The sequence below is a fragment of the Garra rufa genome, chromosome 11 (genome assembly GCF_049309525.1).
Source record: "Garra rufa chromosome 11, GarRuf1.0, whole genome shotgun sequence".
NCBI lineage: Eukaryota > Metazoa > Chordata > Actinopteri > Cypriniformes > Cyprinidae > Garra > Garra rufa.
Window position 1 is genome coordinate 15878417 of NC_133371.1, and position 19469 is coordinate 15897885.

Consider the following 19469-nt stretch of genomic DNA (forward strand, 5'->3'; position numbering starts at 1 on the left):
ATTCCACACAGACTAATATACTTCAAGTGTTCATTTTTTTTTTTTAATTTTGATGATTATAACTGACAACTAATGAAAACCCCAAATTCAGTATCTCAGAAAATTAGAATATTACTTAAGACCAATACAAAGAAAGGATTTTTAGAAATCTTGAAGAAAACTCAATACTTAGTTGGGGCTCCTTTTGCCTGAATTACTTCAGCAATGCGGCGTGGCATGGAGTCGATCAGTCTGTGATACTGCTCAGGTGTTATGAGAGCCCAGGTTGCTCTGATACTGGCCTTCAGCTCTTCTGCATTGTTGGGTCTGGCATATCGCATCTTCCTCTTCACAATACCCCATAGATTTTCTATGGGGTTAAGGTCAGGCGAGTTTGCTGGCCAATTAAGAACAGGGATACCATGGTCCTTAAACCATGTACTGGTAGCTTTGGCACTGTGTGTTTGGTTTTCGCTGTTTCCCTGCTTCCAGTTTGCCTTGCTGCAGAGTGGTCTGTGATTGTAGCTCCTTGCAGCTTCGTTTTTCTGTTGGATTCTCTATCTTTTTGTTAATTCTGCCATTTTAAATTGATAGATATAGCTTAACTTAATTTCTGATCTTAATCCATCAAACTAATCTGACTATTGATCGTTCGCCTTATTCTATAATCATGAGTGCAGCGTGTTAGCATTCCATTAGCCGGTTAATTTGCCACTTGCACTCCATTCACACTTTTTGTTTTCTATTTTTTGCGTTAGCCGGTTAGCTTGCCATCTGTGTTCCATTCACATTTTTTTCTCTCGTGTTTAATATCTTTAGTACTCCTTTAGCCTGTTCCGTTACTTTTTTTCTCCCCCTGATCTGTTCTTCAGGAATTCATTCAACAACAGTGGTAAGTTGGAATCATTCTACAATCACGGTGAGTAATGGCTTCTTCTCCTACAATTGTTGTCTTCACTGCTTGCCACATGTATAGCTTATCTATCTCAGTCAGCAGTGAGCCTTATACATGTGATAAATGCAGGAATATAGTCAGGCTGACAGAGAAGATTTTAGAACTAGAGTCACGCATCCAAACTTTAATGGAGGATAGTAAGAATGTGAGGGCCTTAGATACGGTTTTGGATGCGACTAGCTCAGAAAGCCCTGTACATTGTTCGGTTCCGGTAACAACGCCCGTGCAGCAGATCAACTGGGTGACTGTGAGACGGCACAGTCGCGGGTCAAAACAACCACTTCCGTTCCGATCAGAACATCAAACAGGTTCTCCCCACTCAGTAAAGCACCCACTGAGAAACCTGATGAAAGTGCTCTAGTAATTGGCGATTCTATTGTACGGAACGTGAAAATAGAGACTACATATCACACTATAGAGACTGTGTCTGTTCCCCGAGCTAGAAAATACAAAAACGCCTGAATCAAATCAAGACTAACAATTTAATTGATGTTCAACAAATAAAAAATATATATAATACAGAGAAACAATTGATAAAGCTTGGCTTATTGAATATCAGGTCCCTTTCTACGAAAGCACTTTTTGTAAATGATATGATCACTGATCATAAGCTAGATGTGCTCTGTTTGACAGAAACCTGGCTAAAACCAGACGATTACATTATTTTAAACGAGTCCACCCCCCAAGTTTACTGTTATAAACATGAACCGCGTCTAAAAGGTAAAGGGGGAGGTGTTTCTACTATTTATAGCAATATTCTCAATGTTTCTCAGAGAACGGGCTTAAAATATAACTCGTTTGAAGTAATGGTGCTTCATATAGCATTATCCAGAGAAACAAGTACTAAAGATAAATCCCCCATGACATTTGTACTGGCTACTGTATACAGGCCACCAGGGCACCATACAGACTTTATTAAAGAATTTGCTGATTTTCTATCCGAGTTAGTGTTGGCCGCAGATAAAGTCTTAATAGTAGGTGATTTTAACATCCATGTTGATAATGAAAAAGATGCATTAGGAACAGCATTTATAGGTATTTTGAACTCTATTGGGGTTAAACAACATGTGTTAGGTCCTACTCATTGCCGAAATCATACTCTAGATTTAATACTGTCACATGGAATTGATGTTAATGGTGTTGAAATTCTGCAGCAAAGCGATGATATCTCAGATCATTATCTAGTCTCTTGTATACTCCAGATAGCTAAAACTGTAAATTCAACTCATTGCTACAAGTACGGTAGAACCATCACTTCTATTACAAATGACTGCTTTGTAAGTAATCTTCCTGACTTATCTGAATTCCTCAGCATATCCAATAGCTCAGAAAAACTTGATGATGTAACAGAAACTATGGACTCTCTCTTTTCTAGCACTTTAGATACAGTTGCTCCAGTGCGCTTAAAAAAAGATTAAGAAAAACAGTGTAACACCGTGGTATAACGATCACACTCGCGCCCTAAAGAGAAAAGCATGAAAAATGGAGCGCAGCTGGAGGAAAACAAAACGAGAGGTTTTTCGTGCTGCTTGGCGTGAATGTAACTTATCTTATAGAAAAGCATTAAAAACTGCCAGATCGGATTACTTTTCGTCTCTTTTAGAAGAAAACAAACATAACCCTAGGTATTTGTTCAATACTGTGGTTAAATTAACTAAAAATATAGCAGCAACAGGTGCAGACATTTCCCAACAGCACAGCAGTAATGACTTTATGAAGTACTTTACCTCCAAAATAGACACTATTAGAGATAAAATTGTAACCATACAGCTGCCCACTACAGTATCGCATCAGATAATGCGCTGTAGATCTCCTGAGGAACAATTCCACTCATTCTCTATTATAGGTGAGGAAGAATTGTATAAACTTGTTAAATCATCTAAACCTACAACATGCATGTTAGACCCTATTCCATCTAATCTACTAAAGGAGGTACTTCCAGAAGTCATAGATCCTCTTATAAATATTATTAATTCGTCATTATCATTAGGATATGTCCCCAAAACCTTCAAACTGGCTGTTATTAAGCCACTCATTAAAAAAACACAACTTGACCCCAATACTAGAAAAGGTAGTGTCCTCACAATTATGCTCCTTCTTAGAGAAAAATGGTATCCATGAGGATTTCCAGTCAGGTTTTAGACCATATCATAGTACTGAGACTGCTCTTATTAGAGTTACAAATGACCTGCTTTTGTCAACCGATCCTGGTTACATCTCCCTATTAGTGCTACTGGATCTTAGTGCTGCGTTTGATACTATTGACCACAACATTCTTTTAAATAGACTTGAATATTATGTAGGCATTAATGGTAGTGCACTGGTATGGTTCAAATCGTACTTATCGTAAATCTGCATCTCCATAAAGTTGGTCAGCAGTAGCGTATACAGCTGCGTTGACCTTGGACCTCATTAAACACAGTGGACCAACACCAGCAGATGACATGGCACCCCAAACCATCACTGACTGTGGAAACTTTACACTAGACCTCAAGCAACATGGATTCTGTGCCTCTCCTTCCTTCCTCCAGACTCTGGGACCCTGATTTCCAAAGGAAATGCAAAATTAGCTTCTGACGCTGTATGTTGTTCAAGAGTGCGACAGCTGAAACCCATGTCTTGCATACGTCTGTGTGTAGTGGTTCTTGAAGCACTGACTCCAGCTGCAGTCCACTCTTTGTGAATCTCCCCCACATTTTTGAATGGGGTTTGTTTCACAATTCTCTCCAGGGTGCGGTTATCCCAGTCCACGAGGTACTGAAGCACCCCGCCCCGGCGACGAGAGTCCAGGATTTCCCTGACTCAGTAGGCCTCCTCGCCAACGATGATGATGGGGGGAACTCTCTGGTCACCAGCCTCCTCCTGGTCCTCCACTCTTCTCGGTCCACTAGCGGGCTTGAGCAAGGAGACATGAAAAGTGGGTGAGATACGATATTCAGGAGGTAAAGCCAAACGAAATGAAACTGGTGTAATCTGTCTGGTAATTTGGAAAGGACCAACGTACCTGGGACTGAGTTTCTTGCAAGGTAGTCGGAGGCGGAGGTCACATGTGGACAGCCAGACCCACTGACCAGGGCGATAATCAGGATTGATTGTTCCCTGGTTCGGCGAACGGCTCGTTGCAGATGTACATGAGCCTCATTCCAGGTGGCCGCTGTATCCAGGAATTTACTGCGGGTAATTCTGATGGTTCCACGGACCAGGGGAACAGAGGGGGTTGGAAGCCCAGAACACACTGAAAGGGAGTGAGGTTTGTAGCTGGTTTGCGGAGAGAATTTTGAGCATATTCGGCAAACAGCAAGAAGCGGCTCCAGTCTGACTGATCGGATAAGAGCGGAGGAAGCTTGTAAGTTCCTGGTTAAGGCGTTCTGTTTGTCCATTCGACTGTGGGTGGTACACACTGAGGTAAGACTGACATTGATGTTGAGCATGTGACAAAAGGCGGACCAGACTCGGGAGGTGAATTGGGGCCCTTGGTTGGAAACTATATCTTCAGGGAGACCGTATAATCTGAAGACATACACAGAGCTTCTGCTGTTTCAAGTGCTGTAGGTAGTTTGGGTAGGGGAATTAAGCGGCAAGCCTTGGAAAATCGATCTATGATCTATGACTATCGGTCTATGTGAGTATGGCAGTGTGACCCCTGGAGGGAGGCAGATCAGTGACAAAATGCAGAGTAGACCACCAAAAGCGATTGGTGAGGAGTTTTACACCGATACCTGGGTGGCCGGAACTTGGCGTGGAATGGACAAGTTGGAGACTGATGTAGAGCTTGGGGAACGAAGGTTCGAGTGGGTGGACACTCGACCGGAGGTGGGTCGAGCGAGGACGATGGAAGAGGGGATTATAGGTTCATTGATAGGAGGCATAGTGGCTGTTTCATGCAAGTGAGAAAGGGCGTCCGCCTTAGTGTTACGAGGTCCCGGGCGGTATGTTACTGTGAAATTGAAGCGTGTGAAGAATAAAGTCCATCTAGCCTGTCTGTAATTGAGTCTCTTGGCGGATCGTAGGTATTCGAGGTTTCGGAGGTCGTAAATAATGTAAAGGGGTGTTTGGCTCCCTCCAGCCAGTGGCGCCACTCCTCAAAGGCCACCTTCATGGCGAGAAGTTCTCGATTTCCAATATCATAGTTCTGCTCTGCGGAATTTAGTTTACGTGAATACAATGCACGGGGGTATAGCTTGGGAGGATTGCCTTGTCGTTGGGAGAGAACTGCGCCAATACCGTGCTGGAAGCGTCTACTTCCACAATAAACTCACGATCTGAGTCAGGATGATGCAGTATGGGAGCTGTAGTAAACCTCTCCTTGAGCTTCTGGAATGCAGCGATGGAGTCCGGAGCCCACACAAGACGTTGTTTACCCTTCTTTAGCATGGTGGTTAGAGGTGAGATGACTGAGATGAAGTTGTGAATGAATCTTCGATAAAACTTAGCAAAGCCCAGGAAACGTTGTAATTCTTTCCGTGTGGTAGGTTGTGGACAATTTAGGACGGACTGTACTTTCGTCTTACCCCGCCAGAATTGATTACATAGCCGAGGAATGAGATTGTAGTCTGATGAAATTCACACTTCTCTGCCTTGGCATATAATTGATGGTCGATTAAGCGTTGGAGCATGGAGAGAACATGCCTGACATGGTCCTCAAGGGAATCGGAGTAGATAAGAATATTGTCAATGTAAACAATAACATAATGGTTGAGCAGGTCTCAGAACACATCATTAATGAATGTTTGAAACACAGACGGACTGTTTACTAACCCGAAGGGCATAACCCGGTATTCATAGTGTCCAGTAGTTGTGGAGAAGGCTGTCTTCCATTTATCCCCCTCCCGGATGCGGATGAAATTGTAGGCACTGCGCAGGTCGAGCTTGGTGAATGGCTTGGCTTTACGGAGCTGTTCGAGTGCGGCTTCAGCTTGACGAAGAAGAATCCCACCGAGGCTGGAGAAGTCGATGGGCAGATAAATCCCTTGGCCAGTTCCTCCTCAATGTAAGCTTTCATGGCGTCTGATTCAGATTGTGAAAGGGGAAACACCCTGCCCCTGGGAGGCAGAGTACCGGGTAATAGTTCTATGGCGCAATCGCTTGGGCGATGAGGAGGCAGTTGGGAAGCTTTGGTCTGGCTGAAAGCTTCAGTTAAATCCTGATAATCAATGGGGAGTTGGTGTGCTTCAAGGCGTTCAGTGGTAGTCTTCTGAGGAGTGCGTGAGAGACAGTGCTGATGGCAGGAGTCGGACCACTGAACGTTCAGTCCAATAAAACACTGACTGTGATATTGGTTTAACTTGACTGAAACAGCTTGTTAATTGTTGAGAAAATAGTGTTTAGCACAGGTTCGTCGCTCTGCTCAAAATATAGATTCGTTTGCAGCATCCGAAAGGGTTGACCTCAGGAATAGGCCCGGTAGGACCGTACTCATCATCAGAGTCATCATCAGAGTCATTTTCGGAGTCAGACTCATCGCTGCTTTGAGACAAAACTTTTCTTTCAGATTCCTCCTGGTGTTTATTTGCACATATGAGATGATTTTGATCATGATGCGTTTTGTTCCAACAGGCAGATAGGCGTACGTATTATGACCGTGTTGCCACAAGGTACCTCATACTGGGTGTTGATCCGTCAAACTGGTAGTAGTACCAGGTCTTGTCACCAAAATTAATTTTTGTCCAAATTTGATTGTAGAAGTATGTCCAGTCTATGGCCATCAAAAGCAGGTAGCTACATTCAGGTATACGTTGATCGTCATAATCCAAAACGTAGAGTTTCACAGTCTGCAATGTCTTGTCAAACACAAATCTCCCCACATCGGAGGCCATTGTTACAATGTAGAAATGTCTACCGCGTCAAACTGAGTGTCTCTAAATGTGTAGGGGTTTGACTGTAATGTTGTCTGAGATACAATTACGTGTGTAAATGAGATCAAGTTGGTTGCCAGATTTGTGAGTGTGTGTAGTGATGATGCGTTTAAGGTCAAAAGAAGCAAGGAGTGAATGGAAGTGTGCAGTGTAGGGTTTGCTGAGATGAATATTAAAATCCCCAAAGACTAGAAGTGGGCTGCCATCCTCTGGAAAAGAAGACAGCAGGCCATCCAGCTCTTCTAAGAACGAGTCCAGTTGACTAGGATGGCGATAAATTACCACAACATTTTGGTAGTTTGATAGGAGTTTGTAGCGAATTTAGCTCAAAAGGGAAATGTATATAAATAATGACAATTAATTTTGATTAATTACCATTATTTATATCAGCCGCCAGTAGTAACTGTAGCGGAATCGAATCGCCATCAATTAATCTGTTCATCTAGCGAACATACAGGGTAATTTGGTATCAACCCTAAGCAATGATATTTTCTTGGCCACAGAAAAATAACATTGTTACACTATTAATGCATTAGAGCATGTAGCTTGATCGGAAATCGTAAAGGGACATTAATTTGCAAGGTAGAATCAGAGACTCATGTAATTTGTGCACAAGAGTTTTATTAACTAACGACTAACATATAACTAATCTAAACAAACAAACAAACAAACGTATACTCACTCATACAGGGTAGGGTAAGAGGATGGTTAGAGCAGTATAGGAAAAGGGGCGTGAGGCTGAGCTGACCATCTAAAGAACCATCAGTTTCTAATTCAAAGAGCCGTATACGATAGCTTACACAAAACCTCTGTTTAGTGGAAGAAACGATACTTGCATCCATACGAGAGTCTCGTGGAGCCTCTGAAGAAGTCCTGGATGGTTCCATTTGATGGCCGGAGTTGCACTTTCTTGAAGCTCTGAGGTTGTTCTTGACTCTGTTGTGGTTGAGAGAGTCTTCTCTCCCAAGTGAGCGGTTCTGAGGAACCGCAGACCGCACTTCAGGGATGGGGATCCAGAGATGGCCACGAGTGAAGAGGGAGAGAGTTCCGATTGTGTACATTTGGATAAGTTCCATAGTCGAGTGAAATGACCTCCAGTGGGAGTAGTCTGTGTGGAGAGTCCACACAGTTCCATATGTTGAGGCCCCCCTCTGGGCCTGGGCCTGTGGAGGCCCTCCCCACAGGCAGCAATCAAGTTTTCAGAAGGAACTGGTCGGAACTAGGTGTGAGCCCTTTTAACATCTAGGAAGATAACACCTCTCAAAGTGGACTTGACCAATGAGAGAGGCTGAAATTCCGAGCGGGGGGTTTCGAAATGATGTGGGCTTTTACGACCCTTTGTTTGAGAGCAAGGTATTTTGCATGTGGGTAAATTCATGTAAATCTACTAGGGATTCATGAAACTCTAATATGTTACCTGTGTATCAACATATAATATGCATCATCTTTTAGATCATCAAAATACGAATTCAGAGATACTAAACATGACACGTACATAATATATCTACATGATATATATCTCTCTTAACACATGCATAAAGACATTATACAATACAAAAGACAAGATACATAAACCGCAATAACATACACAATGTTTTGAGGCCGTGTGGGTGTTCATTCATAGGAAGGTTTTCTTATGAATTAGGGAAGAGTCCATTTCAACAGGCAAAATGTCTTTCCTAGAGTTGCTGCATACCTTTGGATCGTAAAACTGGTGTTATCAGCTAGTCGCCCTGGCAACTGAGCCATTTGGCCTGTTGGTGCCTTCCGGGGGTTGTTTCCAGAACGGCAACCTATAGTTGGCTTGTTGGTTTTAAAGATAATACTGTTAAATGTAACAAATAACTATGTCTGATTGGTCCATACGCTACAAGTTGTTACAGTGATTGTATGAGACTCAAATGAGTTATAATTGCATAGAGGGGAATGGGTTGAGTATTTCCAGCTGTTAGAAATGAGCAATCCCGTACCCCCACACCTTCCAGTCTGACGAGGGGTGTGAGAGAAGGAGAAGTAAGTAGATAGAGCGGCTGGGGTTGCAGAGTCTTCTAGACATATCCAGGTCTCAGTCAAACCTAGGATGCTCAGGCCGGATTGCAAAGAAAATGCTGAAATGAAGTCAGCTTTGTTAACAGCTGACTGACAGTTCCAGAGCCCAATTGTGAAAGAAAAAGGTTCAGTGGAAGAGGTGTCAATAGGACGCAGGTTAGAAAGATTGCGTCGACGTGTACGTGTGATGTTAGAGCGATGTGTAGAGAGCACCGGAATGAATTGGAAACACATGATAGAGGAGGATAGAAGAAGAGTGAAAGTGAGGAAATGAGTACTTAAGTGCGATGTCGGTGTTGTTGCTCGGTTAAAGTCGTGCAGGAAAAGTCGCAGGTCTTTACTCTCGTTGATCTTCACGCTTCAGCGTCAGCTGATACTACACAGTTAAATGTTCAAGAGTGTCAAGCCACTCTTGAACAACAGACAGCGTCAGAAGCGTTTTGCCTGGGCTAAAGACAAAAAGGACTGGACTGCTGCTGAGTGGTCCAAAGTTATGTTCTCTGATGAAAGTAAATTTCACATTTCCTTTGGAAATCAGGGTCCCAGTGTCTGGAGGATGAGAGGAGAGGCTCAGAATCCATGTTGCTTGAGGTCTAGTGTAAAGTTTCCACAGTCAGTGATGGTTTGGGGTGATGGTTCTGGTGTTGGTCCACTGTGTTTTCTGAGGTCCAAGGTCAACGCAGCTGTATACGCTGCTGCTGACCAACTTTATGGAGATGCAGATTTCATTTTTCAACAGGACTTGGCACCTGCATACAGTGCCAAAGCTACCAGTACATGGTTTAAGGACCATGGTATCCCTGTTCTTAATTGGCCAGCAAACTCGCCTGACCTTAACCCCATAGAAAATCTATGGGGTATTGTGAAGAGGAAGATGCGATATGCCAGACCCAACAATGCAGAAGAGCTGAAGGCCACTATCAGAGCAACCTGGGCTCTCATAACACCTGAGCAGTACCACAGACTGATCGACTCCATGCCACGCCACATTTCTGTAGTAATTCAGGCAAAAGGAGCCCCAACTAAGTATTGAGTGCTGTACATGCACTGTAAAAAGTTTTCACCAGTTTCAACTTAAAAACTTAAGTTTAGCAGCTGCTTTAAGATTTTAAGTTTAATCAACTTAAAGGTTGTATCAGCGATTCTAGGCTGAAACATAAAGTGTCAAATTCAGCTGACCTTTCTTCACGATCCGCTCGCTGCCTGCCCCATAAATTGGCTGTAAAAAAAAACGCGTCTCTGTGGTCAGCCTAGGGTCCGAGATATGCCAAAAAAAACAATCGGTGCTACCAACGATTCCACAGCAAAACAAACAGTGTTCCAACCAATCACTGTCAGGGGGTTGGTGTTGTGGACTTTCGCTCTGCCTCCCTCACATCCCTGCACCAGTACGAAAGTCCACAAAAGTAGCACCGATTGTTTTTTTTTGGCATATCTCGGACCCTAGGCTGACCACAGAGACGCGTTTTTTTTTTACAGCCAATTTATGGGGCAGGCAGCGAGCAGATCGTGAAGAAAGGTCAGCTGAATTCGACACTTTATGTTTCAGCCTAGAATCGCTGATACAACCTTTAAGTTGATTAAACTTAAAATCTTTAAGCAGCTGCTAAACTTAAGTTTTTAAGTTGAAACTGGTGAAAACTTTTTACAGTGTGCTCATACTTTTCATGTTCATACTTTTCAGTTGGCCAAGATTTCTAAAAATCCTTTCTTTGTATTGGTCTTAAGTAATATTCTAATTTTCTGAGATACTGAATTTGGGGTTTTCATTAGTTGTCAGTTATAATCATCAAAATTAAAAAAAAAAAAAAAAAAACTCTTGAAATATATCAGTCTGTGTGGAATGAATGTATACATTATACAAGTTTCACTTCTTGAATGGAATTAGTGAAATAAATCAACTTTTTGAAGATATTCAAATTTTATGACCAACACCTATATATATATATATATATATATATATATATATATATATATATATATAGGCATGAGCTAACAATCTGTAAAAATACTTAGAACTAGACCTGCAACTCAACAATCCTACCCTTTGTATAATAGAACACCCTGTCTAATACAACACACATTCTCCAGAATGCTCCATTACAACATATTATATAATTGTCTAGTCTAAATATGTTTTTAACAGTTATTTTTGTAACCTGTTTTTATGCAGATGTTAAATTGAACACATGTAAGTAATACCTCATTCAAAAGCTGCAGACTGTCAGGACAAGGAACTACAAAACATGTCCACCGGGGGTCCATATCCCAAAATATTTTTACACAACAGCGCTCTAAATCATCAGACTTCTGATTATAGACATGTTTGGATTCCCTATATAAAAAGACTCACATTTCCATACTTTCAAGTATTAGCTTCTTGCCGTGATGATACAAACTCTTTTAGAAGAAAACAAACACAACCTAAGATATTTATACAATACAGTGGCTATAAAGTAACAAAAAATAAAGCACCAACAGGCGTTTACTTTTCCTAACAGCACAACAGTAATGGCTTTATGAACTGCATTTACTTCCAAGATCGATACTATTAGAGATGAAATTGTAACCATGCAGCCGTCAGCTACAGTATCGTCTCAGACAGTGCACTTTAGATCTCCAGAGGAACAATTCCACTCATTCTCTACTATAGGAAAGGAAGAATTGTATAAACTTGTTAAATCATCTAAACCAACAACATGTATGTTAGACCCTATTCCACCTAAGCTTCTAAAAGAGGTGCTTCCAGAAGTCAAAGATCCTCTTCTGAATATTATTAATTTGTCATTGTCATTAGGATATGTCCCCAACACCTTCATACTATTTAAAATCTTTCTTAAAATCATACTTATTAAGCCTCTCGTTAAAAAAACACAACTTGACCCCATCAAATTAACTTATTACAGACCAATCTTGAATCTCCCTTTTCTGTCAAAAATCCTAGAAAAGGTAGTATCCTCACAATTATGTTCCTTCTTACAGAAAAATGGTATATGTGGGGATTTCCAGTCATGATTTAGACTTGGGATGCACAATATTTATCAGACAGATAAATTATCGACCGATATGGGTAAAAATTATGTAATTTTTATTGCTCCGATAAATAAATGAAATCCGATCCGATAAAGTACTCTTGCTGGTACACTGTAACGAATTGCTGTAAAAATTACAGCAATATTTTACAGCAGCGGTTGTATTTCTTATAATACAGCATATTGCTGTAAACCGCAGTGCATTCTGGTAAATTTCAAATCTAAAGAGGCGGGATTATCTTCAACGTCGACATTTGGGAGTGTCTTATTTCTGTTTTATTTTTCATATTTCGTAACTGTATTAGTATATTAAGGTGTCATAAACATTTGTGGTACCCGCGCGAGAGAGACTTGTTGCGCGGATTCGGCAACGCGGCCGCGGGAGGAATTCACACATTCCCTGCCCTAATATCGGCTATAGGCGTAACATCTCTATGTTCCTACGCTAAGAATTACAAGCTTCATTGGCAAAAGATGTGATTCAAGGCAACGTCGTGCTTATCAGTACACTTCCTCCTGATTATTTTATGCTGTAAAACAAATTTGCACAGGCAGCCATCTGTTAACACGGGTGCCGTATAGGGGAATAAAACGCGTATTTAGGGCTCGCGATTCACGGTCAGCCGCTCACGGAGGATGTGTCTGTCACGTAAACTCTGAACGGTGCTGTTAAAGCAGTTAACGTAAGCAGTGAGATGTACTAGGACCTTTGATAACTTGCTTATTCGCTTGTTGTTTGAATGTAACGGTAATGATTTCTGCTAACTTTGATTTGAAGAATGCGTTAATCCAACCTATTGTCCTGTCTGGCCTGTTCGCAGCATATTACATATTCTGGACTAAAGATGCCAAGGGGAGACAGACGGAGTTTTGGAGTTCATTCAAAGGTAATAGTTGCATTCTAACAATCTGAGTACCTGCATGTTACATGTAGATATGATAGAATATGTTTCTCAACTCAAGAGAGACGTTTTTTTTTTAGGGAGAATAATTCAGATGTACAAAAGCTAAAGCCAATGTGAATTACATATTGTCTGCTTCCTGACTGTTTTGTAGATATTTATCCTGAGAGAGAAACAAAGAAGTTGAAAGGCAAAGACCCATCTAAAATGACAGGGCACAGAAGAAACCAGTTAAAGTGAGCCCAAGTTACCAGTCTTCTTTGCAATGCGAAGGATTTTCAGTGGAATTACTGACATGTAAGTACACATACACCAAGATCTTTTTCCTTTTATTATGTTCCTTTATCCTTTATCTACACTAGATTTTGTGAACGTAAAGTTTGTGAACAGAAGGTTTTATGTTTTGAAATAACTATCTTCTGCTTATCAAGGCTGCATTTAATTGATCAAAATTACAGAAAAAACTATAATGTTGTGAAATATTATTAAAATGTAAAATGTTTTATCCATTTTAATATACTTAAAAATTTAATTTATTTCTGAATTTTCAGCATCAATACTCTAGTCTTCTAATTACTCCAGTGTCACATGATCCTTTAGAAATTATTGTATATGCTGATTTATTATTAATGTTAGAAGCAATTATGCTGCTTAATATTTTTAATAACCTGTGATACCTTTTTCAGGATTCTTTCATGGATTTTTTTTACTTATATCCAACAAGTATGTTACATTGAAATTGACTGTAAAGATTTATATTTTTAGATAAAATTTATCTTTTAAATAACTGCTGTTCTTTGAAACTTATTCATCAAAGAATCCTGAATAAGCATCACAGGCTCCAAAACATACACTGACAACATTGACAATAACATTGGCAATAAATCAGGATATTGATAATAAATGAGAACTAGATAAAAAAGTTTGTCAAGACAAACTTTAAGTTGGCTTGAGAAAGCTTTGCCTTAAAGTTTAAAGAAGTTTTGAAAGCTTTAAGCAGTTTGATTAGTTTTTAATGTTTAAAGATTTAAGTTTGATGGTTTTCAGTCTGAAATAGTTTGAAGTTTAAAGTAGTTTTAAAGCTTAGATAGATATGCTAGGGTACCCGAGGTGGTTGCTAGGGTGTTGCTATATGGTTCCTATGGTGCCTGGGGTGGTTGCTAAGGTGTTGTTATGCGGTTACTAGGGTACCCAGGGTGGTTAATAGCATGTTTCTAGCATGCTGCTAGCATGACCCTAGCATTATTTTAGCATGACTAGCAAGTCGCTAGCATGATTCTAACATGATTTTAACATTACTAGCAAGTCGCTAGCATGATTCTACCATGACTAGCAAGTCGCTAGCATGATTTTAGCATGACTAGCAAGTCGTTAGCATAATTTTAGCATTATTCTAGTATGACTAGCAAGTTACTAGTATGATTCTAGCATGACTAGCAAGTTACTAGCATGATTTTACCATGACTAGCAAGTCACTAGCATGATTTTAGCATGACTAGCAAGTCACTAGCATGATTTTAACATGACTAGCAAGTCACTAGCATGATTTTAGCATTACTAGCAAGTCACTAACATGATTCTAGCACGACTAGCAAGTCACTAGCATGATTCTAGCATGACTAGCAAGTCGCTAGCTTGATTCTAGCATGACTAGCAAAGTCGCTAGCATGATTTTAGCATGACTAACAAGTCACTAGCATGATTTTAACATGACTAGCAAGTCACTAGCATGATTTTAGCATGACTAACAAGTCACTAGCATGATTTTAACATGACTAACAAGTCACTAACATGATTTTAACATGACTAGCAAGTCGCTAGCATGATTCTAGCATGACTAGCAAGTCGCTAGCATGATTTTAACATGACTAGCAAGCAGCAAGCATGATTTTAGAATGACTAGTAAGTCGTTAGCATGATTTTAGCATGACTAGCAAGTCGCTAGCACGATTTTAACATGACTAGCAAGTCGCTAGCACGATTTTAGCATGACTAGCAAGTTGTTAGCACAATTTTAACAAGTCACTAGCATGATTTTAGCATGACTAGCAAGTCGCTAGCACGATTTTAGCATGACTAGCAAGTCGTTATCACGATTTTAGCAAGTCGCTAGCATGATTTTAGCATGACTAGCAAGTCGCTAGCATGATTTTAGCATGACTAGCAAGTTGCTGGCACGATTTTAACAAGTCGCTAGCATGATTTTAGCATGACTAGCAAGTCGCTATCACGATTTTAGCATGACTAGCAAAGTCGCTAGCAGGATTTAAGCATGACTAGCAAGTCGCTAGCATGATTTTAGCATGACTAGCAAAGTCGCTAGCAGGATTTAAGCATGACTAGCAAGTCGCTAGCATGATTTTAGCATGATTAGCAAGTCGCTAACATGATTTTAGCATGACTAGCAAGTCGCTAGCATGATTTTAGCATTACTAGCAAGTCCCTAACATGATTTTAGCATGATTAGCAAGTCGCTAGCATGATTTTAGCATGATTAGCAAGTCGCTAACATGATTTTAGCATGACTAGCAAGTCGCTAGCATGATTTTAGCAAGTCACTAGCATGATTTTAGCATTACTAGCAAGTCCCTAACATGATTTTAGCATGATTAGCAAGTCGCTAGCATGATTTTAGCATGACTAGCAAGTCGCTAGCATGATTTTAGCAAGTCGTTAGCATGATTTTAGCATGACTAGCAAGTCGCTAGCATGATTTTAACATGACTAGCAAGTCGCTATCATTATTTTAGCATGACTAGCAAGTTGCTAGCATTATTCTAGCATGACTAGCAAGTCGCTAGCATGATTTTAGCATTACTAACAAGTCACTAGCATGACTTTAGCATGATTAGCAAGTCGATAGCATGATTTTAGCATGACTAGAAAATCGCTAGCAAGATTTAAGCAAGTCGCTAGCATGATTTTAGCATGACTAGCAAGTCGCTAGCATGATTTTAGCATGACTAGCAAAGTCGCTAGCAGGATTTAAGCATGACTAGCAAGTCGCTAGCATGATTTTAGCATGACTAGCAAGTCGCTAGCATGATTTTAGCAAGTCGCTAGCATGATTTTACATGACTAGAAAGTTGCTAGCATGATTTTAGCATGACTAACAGCTCGCTAGCATGATTTTAACATGACTAGCAAGTCGCTAGCATGATTTTAGCATGACTAGCAAGTCGCTACCATGATTTTAACATGACTAGCAAGTCGGTAGCATGATTTTAGCATGATTTTAACATGACTAAGAAGTCACTAGCATGATTTTAGGATGACTAGCTAATCATTAGCACGACTTTAGCATGATTAGCAAGTCGCTAGCATGATTTTAGTATGACTAGCAATTCGCTAGCAAGATTTTAGCATGACTAGCATGTCGTTAACATGATTTTAACATGACTAACAAGTCGCTAGCAAGATTTTAGCAAGTCGCTAGCATGATTTTAGCATGACTAGCATGTCGCTAGCATGATTTTAGCATAACTAGCAAGTCGCTAGCATGACGTTAGCATGACTAGTAAGTCGTTAACATGATTTTAGCATGACTAGCAAGTCAATAGCATGATTTTAACATGATTAGCAAGTCGCTAGCATGATTTTAGCATGACTAACAAGTCACTAGCATAATTCTAGCATTACTAGCAAGTCACTAGCATTATTTTAGCATGATTAGCAAGTCGCTAGCATGATTTTAACATGACTAGCAAGTCGCTAGCATGATTTTAGCAAGTCGTTAGTATGATTTTATCATGACTAACAAGTCGCTAGCATGATTTTAACATGACTAGCAAGTCACTAGCATGATTTTAGCATGACTAGCAAGTCGCTAGCACGATTTTAACGTGACTAGCAAGATAGCATAGATAGATAGATAGCATTAGCATTAATGATAGATAGATAAGCTATTTATAAGCTAGCATGATTTTAGCAAGTCGTTAGTATGATTTTAGCATGACTAACAAGTCGCTAGAATGATTTTAACATGACTAGCAAGTCACTAGCATGATTTTAGCATTACTAGCAAGTCGCTAGCATGATTTTAACATGACTATCAAGTCGCTATCATGATTTTAGCATGACTAGCAAATCATTAGCATGATTTTAACATGACTAGCAAGTCACTAGCATGATTTTAGCATGACTAGCAAGTCGCTAACATGATTTTAGGATGACTAGCAAATCATTAGCATGATTTTAGCATTACTAGCAAGTCGCTTGCATGATTTTAGCATGACTAGCAAGTCGCTAACATGATTTTAACATGATTAGCAAGTCGCTAGCATGATTTTAGCATGACTAGCATGTCGTTAACATGATTTTAACATGACTAACAAGTCGCTAGCAAGATTTTAGCAAGTCGCTAGCATGATTTTAGCATGACTAGCATGTCGCTAGCATTATTTTAACATGACTAGCAAGTCGCTAGCATGATTTTAGCATTACTAGCAAGTCACTAGCATGACTTTAGCATGATTAGCAAGTCGATAGCATGATTTTAGCATGACTAGCAAGTCGCTAGCATGATTTTAGCATTACTAGCAAGTCACTAGCATGACTTTAGCATGATTAGCAAGTCGATAGCATGATTTTAGCATGACTAGAAAATCGCTAGCAAGATTTAAGCAAGTCGCTAGCATGATTTTAGCATGACTAGCAAGTCGCTAGCATGATTTTAGCATGACTAGCAAAGTTGGTAGCAGAATTTAAGCATGACTAACAAGTCGCTAGCATGATTTTAGCATGACTAGCAAGTCGCTAGCATGATTTTAGCAAGTCGCTAGCATGATTTTAACATGACTAACAAGTCGCTAGCATGATTTTAACATGACTAGCAAGTCGCTAGCATTATTTTAGCATGACTAGCAAGTCGCTAGCATGATTTTAGCATTATTTTAACATGACTAACAAGTCACTAGCATGATTTTAGCATGACTAGCAAATCATTAGCATGATTTTAACATGACTAAGAAGTCACTAGCATGATTTTAGCATTACTAGCAAGTCGCTAGCATGATTTTAGGATGACTAGCTAATCATTAGCACAACTTTAGCATGATTAGCAAGTCGCTAGCATGATTTTAGCATGACTAGCAATTCGCTAGCAAGATTTTAGCAAGTCGCTAGCATGATTTTAGCATGACTAGCAAGTCGCTAACATGATTTTAACATGATTAGCAAGTCGCTGGCATGATTTTAGCATTACTAGCAATTCGCTAGCAAGATTTTAGCAAGTCGCTAGCATGATTTTAGCATGACTAGCATGTCGCTAGCATGATTTTAGCATGACTAGCATGTCGCTAGCATGATTTTAGCATGACTAGCAAGTCGCTAGCATGATGTTAGCATGACTAGTAAGTCGTTAACATGATTTTAGCATGATTAGCAAGTCAATAGCATGATTTTAACATGATTAGCAAGTCGCTAGCATGATTTTAGCATGACTAACAAGTCACTAGCATAATTCTAGCATTACTAGCAAGTCACTAGCATTATTTTAGCATGATTAGCAAGTCGCTAGCATGATTTTAACATGACTAGCAAGTCGCTAGCATGATTTTAGCAAGTCGCTAGCATGATTTTAACATGACTAGCAAGTCACTAGCATGATTTTAGCATGACTAGCAAGTCGCTAGCACGATTTTAGCGTGACTAGCAAGATAGCATAGATAGATAGATAGCATTAGCATTAATGATAGATAGATAAGCTATTTGCTAGCATGATTTTAGCATGACTAGCAACTCGCTAGCATGGTTCTAGCATGACTAGCAAGTTACTAGCATGATTTTAGCATTACTAGGAAGTCGCTAGCATAATTTTAGCAAGACTAGCAAGATAGCATAGATAGATAGATAGATGTTTGAAGATAGATAGATAGATAGATAGATAGATAGATAGATAGATAGATAGATAGATAGATAGATAGATAGATAGATAGATAGATAGATAGATAGATTAGTTATTAGTTAGAAAGAACATAGATAGCTTAAAGCTTAGTTGAGTATCAATGGCTTCTAGCAGTTTACATTAAACATAGTTCAAACAGACATGGACTTTTGGTCAATGAAAGTCTATGGGATTTTTATGATTTTTAATATTAATTTTTAAGAAAACTGTAACTTAAACCAGTCTTAAAAGATATAGCACACTAAGTCAGAACAGTATGAAGATCTGACCCGAGTTTGGAGTATGTAGCTTGAACAGTCTAGGAGGAGTTAGTGTCCAAAAAATTGCAGTCATAAAAAGAAGAAGAAGAAAAAGAAGAAGAAGTTTAAATAGGATTTCAGTAAGTTGGCTTTCCCAAGCCAACTTAATGATCTCTGAAAGATCATACAACACTGGTGTAATGATACTGAACATTCAGCTTTGCATCTCAGACATAAACTAGATAAAAAAGTTTGTCGAGACAAACTTTAAGTTGGCTTGAGAAAGCCGGACCAGAAAGTTTAAAGTTTAACGTTTTAAGAAGTTTAAAAAGTTTAAGAAATTAAAGTATAAAAAGTTTTACAATTTTAAAGGCAAGTTTCTAGTATGTTTTTAGTTGTTTAAGCATGATTAGCAAGTTACAAGCATGATTAGCATGTCACTAGCATGTTGTTAGCATTACTAGCATGACGTTAACAAGATGCTAGCATGGATAGCATGTTGCTAGCATGACTAGCATGTTACTAGCATGATGTTAGCATGACTAGCATGTTG